Raw genomic sequence first — 11785 nt, forward strand, 5'->3', positions numbered from 1 at the left:
ACATGGTGGTAGGAGCTCACCGAGAAAAGGCAGAGGGCATCGATGCCTGCTACAATTTCCTGTTTTTAGTCCTCATTTGTGTACTAGGTGCTCTCACTGCAATGGTTCATCTCATTCCTGTGACCCTTTAGTCTGTGCCCCATCCACAGGCCCCACACTGGTCCTCCCATGTCTCCTCCTCTCTGTTTCCCCCACAGTCTTACACATACAAGGTAACTGTGCTGTGTTTCACTCCTTCTCTGGGCTCAGTCAGGGCAGGGACCCTGTGTTGGGGTCATTAGATTTCCCCAGCATCCGCCCCATGGATGCCCAGGCCTCTCAGAGCAGTAGGAGGTACCCTGAGCTAGGGGCTTGGCAGACATTGCTTACATTCCTACAAAGAGGAGCCATGGGACCGGCCAGAACAGGACTAACACCATCTGCTTTTGACTATTATGATTTTGAAAACAAACAAACAAACATATTTGAAAAACACAAAATTTTAAAGATTGCCCTAATCCCACACTTTAAAAAAAATATACAAAAGGATGAACATTTGCTGGGCCTCCCTGTGCCTGGTCCATCTACTCTGCACTGCCCCCCCCACACACACACACACATAGTGGTAAGCTATGGCAAGCTGGATTTGAAGCCTTTATGAATTTTTCTTTTTTCTTTTTTTTTTTTTTTTTATAAAAAGCTAACTATGTATACATACAGCAGTTTTTACCAAAAGAGAGATTGCTCATGCCATTACTCAATCTGGGCACTACCACAGGCATGTTCCCTAGACCATATGAATGGTCCTGCAGAGTACCCACGACAGAGTACCCATGACAGTAGGGGCCAGACTTGTTTCAACACCTGTCCACCCCCGAATATTCGGTAGCATGATAACCCTACTACCTTTGGTTCACAATTACTCTTACTTCTATAGAACAGACTCACGTAAGCGAGGTTCAAGGGTAGTGCTATATGGCATTGTGTTTTTAGTAGATGCTACCAAGCTGCTTTCCACAAAGGTGGTAAGAATCTGCGTGCCCGGAACTGCAGAAGGCAGGCCTGTGCGCACTCCCTGGCGGAGGGTCTGGCCTCAATTTCTAGGTCTTTCCACCCTGCACTGCCTCTCAGGTCCTTCTCAGCTCATGGGGCCGTCCACCAGGGGGAAGCGCTCCCGTCTACGCCGCTGCTTCTGAGCTTTAGTGCCGTTCGCTAGATCCTAACTTAGGGCCCAGCGTTTCTCCCCATCGCATTGGGCAGGAGGCCGCTGATCCCGCGTCCCTCCAGGGAGCCGAGGCTCCAAGGCTTCGGTGGGGGCGGGAGGGGGAGGGCTCCTCGCGAGACCCCGGGTTCTTCCAGCGCAGACCCCCCCCCCCCCCCCGCCCCAGCGCTGGCTCTAGGAAGAGAGGCTAGGCAGGAGTCTAAGGGCCAAGCTCCTGTAGACGGAACCTCGGAGTTCAAGAACGAAGTGACCTCTTGGTGGGGTACCCAGGACACGGAGGGGCCCCGGCCCCGGGCAGGGTGGAGGGGCCCCGACCACCGGGCAGGGATGGAGGGGACCTGGGGGAGCGTGGCTCTGCTGGGCTCCCTGACCCGGGCACCCCCTGCCTGGCTTGACCCGCCCCCCACTCCTGTACCTTTCGGGGCGCGCTGCTCCCCGGCAAAGCCGAGATTCCTGCCCAGCGGCACCCGCCCCGCCCCGCCAGCTCACTGCGCCCCACTTCCGCGCTCGCTGCACGTGCTCTGCCCACACCTCCGGGGAGGAGGCGCTGGGCGCGGAAGGCGCGGTCGCTACAAAGTATCGAGGCTGCGGCCAATCGGGCGAGGGCTCCGCCCGACAACCTGGGCCTCTGGGCCTGCGCCCCGGCGTACCCCTGCGCGGAGGAGGTCCGTCTGGGTTCGCGCGGGTTCTGGGGCGGCCGAGAAGTTCTGGGGGGTCCGTGGGGGCTCTGGAGTAACCGGGAGTTTCTGGGGGTTTGTAGGCGCAGTCGAGCCTGGCTCTGCGCGTCCTCAGACCCAGGAAGGGAGTGGGGCCAGGGCCTGGGGGGTCGTGGCTGTGGAGAGAGTCTGGTTGGCAGTGGAGGAGAAAGCACCACGATCCTTGAGCCCGCGGAGGCAGGAGAAAGCTGTGACCTTTGACTGACCCCATGCCACCAGCCTGGGTGCACAGCGGAGCCAAAGCCCAGCTGAGGTTGCAGTTCCTGGGCGGACGTCCCCCTCCAGCGCTGAGATCCGCACCCCCACCCTGGCCCCCGTGGGAGGAGGGCGCCTTTCAAATCCAGAACCGCCCCCTCCCAGGAGACGTCGGAACAGAGGCCCCCGCAGAGGGCGCAGGGTCTGCGGTGCAGGTGCATGCCCCCCACCCCCACCCCGGCAGCGGCCACCTGGGACAGCTCGGGCCGACCTCCACGCGATCCTGAGCGCGTGTTCAACTCAGAGATCTTCCGACCTAGGATGGCCCCGAGGCAGGTCCCAGATTCTCACAGACCTGCGTCAAAAGATGGATGGAAATCACTAAACTGCTCACGTCCTGGATTGGACAAGGTCTAGCCTCTGCCCAGGTGGTCTTTAAGCTGTGGGTTCTCTCACACAAGTAAACTCCAGAAATGAGGGACCAGGACGACTTCGAGTTGGTTTTTACAGGTGGTCAAGGTCTTACTGGAAAGATTCTCTGACGCCAAAGCTTATATATATAAGCTTATGTAAAAGACATCAGCAGAAAGATCAACATTTCAGCCTAAGTGCAAATCTGGAAACAATCCAAGCATCTGGTGAAAGATTTGCTAAATAAATCACACTTCACAAAGAGGACGGGCTCCTGGAAGGTTATTAGTAATTATGCTTTGGAAGAATGCTGACTTGACTGTGATCGTGATACATTGTACAATAAAAATGGTGTGTAACAAGACAGTTTGAGTGATTTGAGCCTATTCGAAAAGTACAAACGTAAAGTGATATATGCCACATTGTTAAACCCTGGTTGAACCTAGGTGATAGAATTATTTTACTTCATAACTTTCATTGGGCATTTTAATTTTCTTCTTTTTGCCTACCCATGTTTTCTACTTTTTATAAAAAGAGGATTCTGTCTTTAGGGTTGTTTTCAAGGAGTGGAAAGAGAAAACAACAGGGTTGTAGGAAGCAGTCTTGAATGACCAAGTACAGATGACCCTTGACCAACATGGGTTAGAACTAATGGGGTCCGTGGCTCCTGGGTGGCTCCGTCCGTTAAGCGTCTGCCTTCGCTCAGGTCATGAGCAGGGAGCTGAGCAAGCAGCCTGCTTCCCCGTCTCCCTCTGCCTGCAGCTTCCCCTGCTTCTGTGTTCTCTCATTGTCAAACGAATAAATAAAATTATTAAAAAAAAATAAAAGAAAAGAACTACACGGATCCCCCATACCTGGATTTTTATTTTTATTTTTTTTTTAAAGATTTATTTATTTGACAGAGAGAGACACAGCGAGAGACACAGCAAGAGAGGGAACACAAACAGGGGGAGTGGGAGAGGGAGAAGCAGGCTTACCACTGAGCAAGGAGCCTGATGTGGGGCTCGATCCCAGGATCCTGGGATCATGACCTGAGCTGAAGGCAGACGCTTAACGACTGAGCCACCCAGGCGCCCCTATACCTGGATTTTTAAAAAATAAACACAGTACCTTAAATCCTTATGATTTTAATAACATTTCCTTTTCTGTACCTTAACTTATTGTAAGAGTACAATATAAAATACATGTCACATATAAATTATGTTAATTAACTATGTTATCACTGAGGCTTCTGGTCAACAGTAGCCTGTTAGTAGTTAAGATTTTGGGGAGTCAAAAGTTATACATGGATTTTGAACTGCACAGGGTTGGCGTCCCTAACTCCTGCGTGTTCAAGAGTCACCTGTATAGTGAGGCTCAGGGGAAACGAAAGATTTGCTGCAGCACACCCTCCCGTTTACAGTGAAATCTTTCTGTTAATGCCGTCATAGGCTCTTTGTCTAGGACACACTAGATGCTCAATCAAAATATTCCTGATTGCTCTCCAGTGAATTGAAAAACTCAGTGGAACCTAAAATGTTAAAATATCTATGTTATTAAATTCAAATGTAATTCAACAAATTATATGATCCTAATTCACTAATATATCAGTTGATTTTTTTTCGGTTGCCATTTACTGAACACTCACTATGTCCCAAGTAAGATGTTATTATTTGAGGCTCCTACCCCACACCTGAGCTAAGATTATGTTTCCTTGTTACTGATAAAGAAATAGGTCCAGTGAATTTTAAAACACTTTCCAGAGGTCCTCTGGCTTTTTACCTGTCAAACCAGGAAGCCTACATTCTTAACTTCAGCACGTAACTATTTCTATGTTTTCTAAATCAGGACAAACTCTTCATAAGCTTCACTTTGAATAGAGGCTTGATCTTCCAACAAAATGTAATTGACCCGTGCTCACTGTAAATAAGGGCTTCTCTCCTGTTCTTCCATGCTTTCGAATGTGGATGCAATCATCAGCACATAATACATTCTAAAGCACACTTACCTATTTCCAGATTTTGTTCTCTCCAGGACCAAGACTACCTGGGGTGGACAGTTCAGTTACTTGACAACTATATGACCTTGGCCAAATTATTGATTCTCTCTGTACCTTCTTTCATCTTTGGTAATATGGGTATAAAAATAGAACCCTTCATGGGATTGAGATAGTCAATACTCAAAAGGGGTCCAAAGGACTGGTCTCCAACAGCTACAAAATGCCCTTATATGCAAACAGACATGCAACAAATCTGACAAATCTCCCAAGAGGTTCTTACCCTGGGGCCATCAAGAACGGTTCATGGGGCAGTGAGAATGGACATGAATTCCCACAGAGGAACCCATGGTGATGAAGGTAATTCCCTGGAAGGAAGAGAGGTTCAGGGTGAAACAGAGATTCTTAGGAGGCTGATCTAGATTGTCTCCCAGCCTTCTGTGGATCAGGGATTTAAAAAATGTATTCAACTAATAGGGGAAAAATATAAGAATCATCAGAAGTTTTTGCCTCCAAAGTTTCTTTCTTTTTAGTAATCTCTATACCCAATGTGGGGCTCAAAACCATGACCCCAAGATCAAGAGTCACATGTTCCTCCAACTGAGCTGGTGAGGCGCCCCCACCAGGTTTTTCTAAAAAGTAAATGTAATACGAAAGAATCTACCTTACCAGATTTTAAATGTGTTAAAAATAGTGTACAAATTAGTTTTTGATGTCCTCCCAAAGGACATTAGAAATGGCTCTCGTTTTTGCTGTGACAGAAGCTGTTCAGACTAACAGCCCTGCTAGAGGGCCCCCACCACCACCATGGCATGCCTCCATGCTTGTTTTCTCTAGTGTCCAGCTTCCCCATGTTAGGGCAATGACCCAGCAAGTGGGGAGCCCACACTCCCTACAGTCTAGATCTATTAAGGTTCAGGCTGTGTTACAGAGTACTTTATCTTCCAAATAAGGCCAGGACTAGGGTGAGGCAAGTGAAGCATAAACAAACTCCATAATCAAGATAAACAATATTTTAATGCAGTATTTTAAAAAATATAACTTAACGCCAAAGAATCCACAATGAACAAATAACAAAATTGTTTGAAAAGACGAGATGAGTATTACTCAGTTTCCCTTGTGCCTCAGGCTCTGAGGTGGCTAGGCAGGGGTGCTCCGCTCAAACGAGGCCCCTTCCCCTGTGCCTCTGGGGGTAGGTCAGGTGGAGCGGGGATCAGGGACTGAGTGCCAGTACTAGTTACTGAGCAGACAGCACATTCCTAATGGTCTGTAAGGTGGGTATTTTATTGTGGTGTAGAATTCTATGGTTTTGGTGTATCACAAGTTGTTTATCCATTCAACTGTTGGAACTTTTAACTGTTGGCAGTTCATACATTATCAGTAAAAATGCCATGAATATTCTTGTGACATTTTAGAGTGAACACAAGCACTCACTTCTTTTGAGTATACAGCTAGGAGAGGAAAAGCAGAGTTATAGTCATATGTTTAGTTTTCGAAGCTGCCAGCTTCCACAACTGTGTGAACTACCTCCTTGCCTCACTTAGAGCTTGACGGCTTCCTGGGTTGGTGAGGTCTCTTTGCTTTCCAATTCTTATGATTTCCAAGCTCCCAGAGATGTTTCAGTGCTACTTCTAGTCTCTGGCTCCTCTGAGGATAGCCCTCTGGGAGGGCTTATAATGCCTTGGAGTCTCTCAGTTCTCCTGACCCTTCTCCCATCTTTTGTAATAGAAAGATCTGAGTGCCTGGGGATGGTTCTCTTATATGGGGGGGGCGGGGGGGGCGGGGGGGAGCAGGGCAGGAAGGGATAGTGTGTTCTCAGTTCTCTACCCCTCCCTCAGCCTAAAAGTCCAGATTGCTTCTAAAGGATTTCCCTCAACTGTTGCCCTGTCCACCTTCCTGCCTTCAGGTAGTATCCGCCTTGCACTTAGAGGACCTGGCATCTCGATGGGATTTTTTAAAGCTTTCTCTACCAAGGGTTCCATGAAGACCCATGGCGAAGAGTTGGCTGCACACTCCTTCACGGTGGGGGCTTTGGGATTCTAATGTGTCACCCCAGTCCATAGGCAACCACCTACTTGTTTCACCCCCATATGCCATGCCAGCCCTCTCCTCTTCCTGCATTTCACCAAGGGTAAGAGCAGCAACTCTCTTTTCTTATATAAAGTGTTCCCTACTTTTCACTGCTATGTTCACTTGGGCTTGGGTTCTCAGTTTTCTAAGATGCTCTATGTAGGTTATCCAGTTTAACCAGAAGCAAAACACAACGAATGTTGAAAATATATATCCAGTACAAGTCCTACTCTAATTGCAATTCTGAATATTTGCCTGAAACTTATTTTAGCTTTCCTAAAGAGACAACCTCATCTCCAAACAATGGAACTTTTTTCCTGCCCTCACCCTCAATTCCTTACTTTGTTTTCACACATTGGCTAGAATTGTCATACACTGTTCAATAAAAGTGATGAGCATCTGTATACTTTTCTTAATATAAAGGAATATATATCTACCAATAAGTGTGACATTTGTCAGTTTTTGGAACATACTCTTTGCAAAGGTAAAGGACTTATTTTCCATTCCTAATATAATAATATTTAAAAATAATCTATGGGTATTAAATTCCATCAAATGTTTTATCTACACACATTGAGATAATCATACGGCCATTCTTTTATCTGGTAGTGTGGTTAATTTTATGAAAAGATTTTCTATTATTAAATCTCCCAACATCATAATGTATTTTTATAGGGTCACATTCCACTGCATATAACAGAACCAACTCTCTTCCCACCCAAAAAAGAAAAGGTGGCTTAAACAAGACAGTTCATTTCCCCTTATGTAGAAGATACTCAGATGGTAGTGGTGTGGGGCTGGTATACCAGATAGCCCTGCAGCAGACGGCTTCTGTCTTCCAGATGCATCCAGGCTCTGTAGTGGTTGCTCAATCTCCAAGCACTATGTGTGCTGTGTATTAAAGTGAGGAATGATTACAGGACACTGAGGGGCTTTCTTCACCTGTTTTCTTGACAACCTTCCCATTAGACAGTGTCAGCAACCTCTATCTCATTACTCAGAATTTAGCAGCAAGATCATACTTTGCTACAAAGATAGTGCAGAAATGTGGCTTTTAAGGCTGGGCCACTGGCATTATGAAAAGTACAGTGATTCCACTGGTAATGAAGGGATACTGGACTCACGACTAGTGGTCTGCTACACTTAATATTGTCATGACTTAAACAAAAAAACCCTCCACATTATTAGCATTTATTAATGCTATATTAACATTTAGTTTATTTTCAACTATGTTCATAAATATGAACTGCAAGTCATTTATCCCCCACATGTCGATTTTGGGGAAAAACTGTAAAATGCTGGATTATCATTCCTTGAATTTTCCTGAGAATTATCAACTATTACTAAAAGTCTCTGGAACTTCTTTCTGTTCTGGGGCTGGGGCAGGGTTAGAAGGACTAGGTAGATTTTCAAGCCAGAGATTCAAATTTTTACTTTTCCTTTTTGTTTACTAGTTGTAGATCTATTCATTCTGTTAAATTTCATTTATCTGGTAAACTTTCTTTTTCCTTTCTTTTTTTTTTTTTAAGATTTTATTCTTAAGCAATCTCTACACCCAACATGGGGCTTGAACTCACAAACCTGAGATCAAGAGTTGCACACTCCACTGACTGAGCCAGCCAAGAGCCCTAAATTTTCTTTTTCATTTAAGGTTAAGACCTTAATGTTAACATTAGCCTTTCCCACAGTGTTTGATTTCTATCTTCAACATTATGTCAACATTTCTGGCTTCTACTGGGTAATGTTGCATGTGGATTTGCCTCACACAATACAGAAACCTTTAAAATCTAATTGATACAGGGTAATAGTACGCAAATCTAGACTTTCTCTTAGGTGTTCATTCTTTATTATGTGTGAATCTTCCTCAGAACATGTATGACAAAACACATATTCATATTTTCCAGATCTGGGGGACATACTTTACAAATATCTGGCATTCCTTCTTTATGCAAGCTTTCTTTTCCCTTCTGTGAACCATCCTTCTTCACCCCACATATCTTTAGATTGGATCTTATATAATGAGCTGAACACAATAAGGACCAGGCATTCAAAAATCATTAAATACCTCCTTCAAAGAAAAAACAGTTTCTTTGGGTAAAAGATGGGATTCCCCCCCCGAAGTAAAGAGTAGAAAGTGGAGGGTGTTTCAGAAATATCTGCAGTTTGGAATAGTCATATTCCTCCAACACAACCCTAAAGGCCATGGTCCCAACTCTTTTCAGGTAAATGCTCTTTCATGTAAGGAAACTGGTGAAGAAAACAGACTTGGTGAGAAGGCAAGTAGCACAATGACTTTTTACCATCCTGACTCTACAGCTATACATACAGGCATTACCTTGGAGATACTGCAGGTCCATTCCACAGCACCACGATGAAGCAAATGTAGCAATAAACCGAGTCAAATGAATTTCTTTTGGCTTCTCAATGCATACAAAAGCTATAAAACAGTTATGTTTACACTACACTGTAGTCTATTAAGTGTGCAAAAGCATTATGTCTAAAAAAAAGCAATGTACACACCTTAATTAAGAATATTGCTAAAACATGCTGAGCTTTCAGCAAATCATAATCTGTGATCACAGATCAACATAAGAAGTAATGAAAGGTGAGAAATATTGCCAGAATTACTAAAATGTGACACAGAGACATGAAGTAACAAATGCTGTTGGAAAAATGGAGCCAACACATTAACTCAATGCAGGGTTGCCACAAGCCTTCACTTTGGGGGGGGGGCGGGGGGAAGCATTACCTGCAAAGCACAATAAAATGACATGTGCCTGTACACACATCGGCAGCATCACTTACACGTACCCCTTAAACACGTACCAGGTAACTCAAATAAAAAGACAAGAGCACTAGAATTGTAGAGTGACAGTAACTAAATCTATCCTGGGTAGTCTATATAGAAGGAACTAATTAATAACTGCAGGAAAATGTTACCAGAAAACAAAAGCTCAGTTTGCTTTTTGGTACTTCAGGAGTCCATTAGAAATCTGATATCTGGAATAAATATCTCAGCCTACTTTGATGATCATGCTGACTCCTTGGCAGGGCACCACGAATGATGATCCCATCATGACCACTGAGAGATTATCTTAATGAAAATCAAGATGTTCCAACTGGTGAGGACAGAACACATTCCAGCTTCACAAGCACATCGATTGTGCACTATACCCATGTATATAACCAAAGAGGTAGTTGCCAGGCCCACTTACAAAGGGTATGAAATAGTAGAAAAGGTCTGTAGTATTGAAATGTATTTTTAATAAATCATATTATTCTAGTAACAAGTTGTATTTGTTAAAAACGATGTTGCTAAGTACAAGTCCCTGGGCAATGGCATGTATCTATCTAACTTACCTCTCATATGTGACATTCACAAGTAAAATGCCAAACTACACAAAACTCATATAGTACAAAGGAAGATAACATCTAAATATCCCTGTACGTCTTACGATGTATTTCTGGTTATCCTGATTGCATTTACTTACACAGTAAAAAGAAAAATCTTTATATTCTATTTTGGACATGCCTATCATTTATAGTTGAGTGGTTTTCTCCAACCCTTTCCTAACAATTTGGAACATCTGGGACACAATTTCCCTCACAATACTTTGTAAAGGAAATTATTTTCCAAATTAATCAAAATAACAGTGAGGGGAACCTTTCTACCGAGCATTCTGTTACTCCATCTGACATAGTCATAGCTCTTCATTCACATATTATTAATTTTTTAATGGAAGTTTGTCTTTCCTAGATCAAGAATTTCCCTAATTTATAGTTTCTCCAAGGTATGAGCTTCTGATACCTAAAGTATGTGTAATTTTGATAATTCTGCCATTCACTGGCTTTCCATTTTCTCATTAAAATCCTGTTAAGAAAATCCTACTGTTTAATATGAATTTCAAAGCAGTGTGTTCTATATTCACTTGCTTTATGAAACTTCCTCTTTGCAAATTTTATCACAGTAAAAAAATAACTTTCCAACATTCACTTCACTGATATGGTTCCTTACCTGTACAAACTTTAAAAAAGGTATGACTTGATGCTGAAAACTTTCACAGGGTTCACTAAATTCATAATTTTCCTGTGTGCATTTACTGGGGGCGGGGGAGGGGGTATGTGTAAAAAGCAGCTTTCTGTGGGTGACCCTGCACATGCTGTGCATTTATAGGTTTCTATTCAGTATTAGTTATCTGGTGTACAATGAGATGATCTCATTTATAGAGTTTCTCTTCTATAAGAATTTGCCGGTATTTCCTATGAATTGACTTTTGGAAGAAAGTTTCTTACATTTAATTCATCAAGACGTTTTTCATCTGCATGAGTTCTCTGATGCATAATGAGCTGTGACTTCCAACAAAAGGCTTTCCCACATTCAGTGCACTTACAGGGTTTCTCTCCTGTGTGAGTCCTCTGATGTGCACTGAGGATTGATTTCTGAGAGAAGGTTTTTCCACATTCATTGCATCCATAGGGTTTCTCCCCTGAATGAGTTCTCTGATGTACAATGAGCTGAGATTTTCTAATGAAAGCTTTCTCACATTCACTGCATTCATAGGGTTTCTCTCTTGTGTGCATTCTCTGATGTACAATGAGCCGTAATTTTCCACTGAAGGATTTCTCACATTGACTACATTTATAAGGGCTTTCCCCTGCATGAGTTCGCTCATGTACAATGAGTAGTGACTTCCAAATGAAGGCCTTCCCACATTTGTTACATTCATATGGTTTCTCTCCTGAATGAGTTCTCATGTGTATAATGAGATAGGACTTGCTACTAAAGGCTTTCCCACAGTCACTGCATCCATAAGGTTTTTCTCCAGCATGAGTTCTCTGATGAGAAATGAGCTGATCTTTCCTATTAAAGGCTTTTCCACACTCGCTGCATTCATAGGGATTTTCTCCTGTGTGAATTCTCTGATGTACAATGAGTTGTGAATTGAAACTGAAGGATTTCCCGCATTCATTGCATTCATGTGGTTTCTCTCCTGTGTGAGTTCTCATATGTATAATGAGGTATGACTTGCTCCTGAAGGCTTTTCCACATTCACTGCATCCATAGGGCTTCACTCCGGTGTGACTTCTCTGATGCACAATGAGCTGTGACTTCAAACTAAAGGCTTTTCCACATTGATTACAGCCATAGGGTTTTACCCCAGTGTGAGCTCCCTGATGTACAATGAGCTGCGACTTGAAAGTAAAGGCTTTTCCACA

This window comes from Phoca vitulina, unplaced genomic scaffold (assembly GCF_004348235.1).
Source record: "Phoca vitulina isolate PV1807 unplaced genomic scaffold, GSC_HSeal_1.0 scaffold304, whole genome shotgun sequence".
Classification (NCBI taxonomy): Eukaryota; Metazoa; Chordata; class Mammalia; order Carnivora; family Phocidae; genus Phoca; species Phoca vitulina.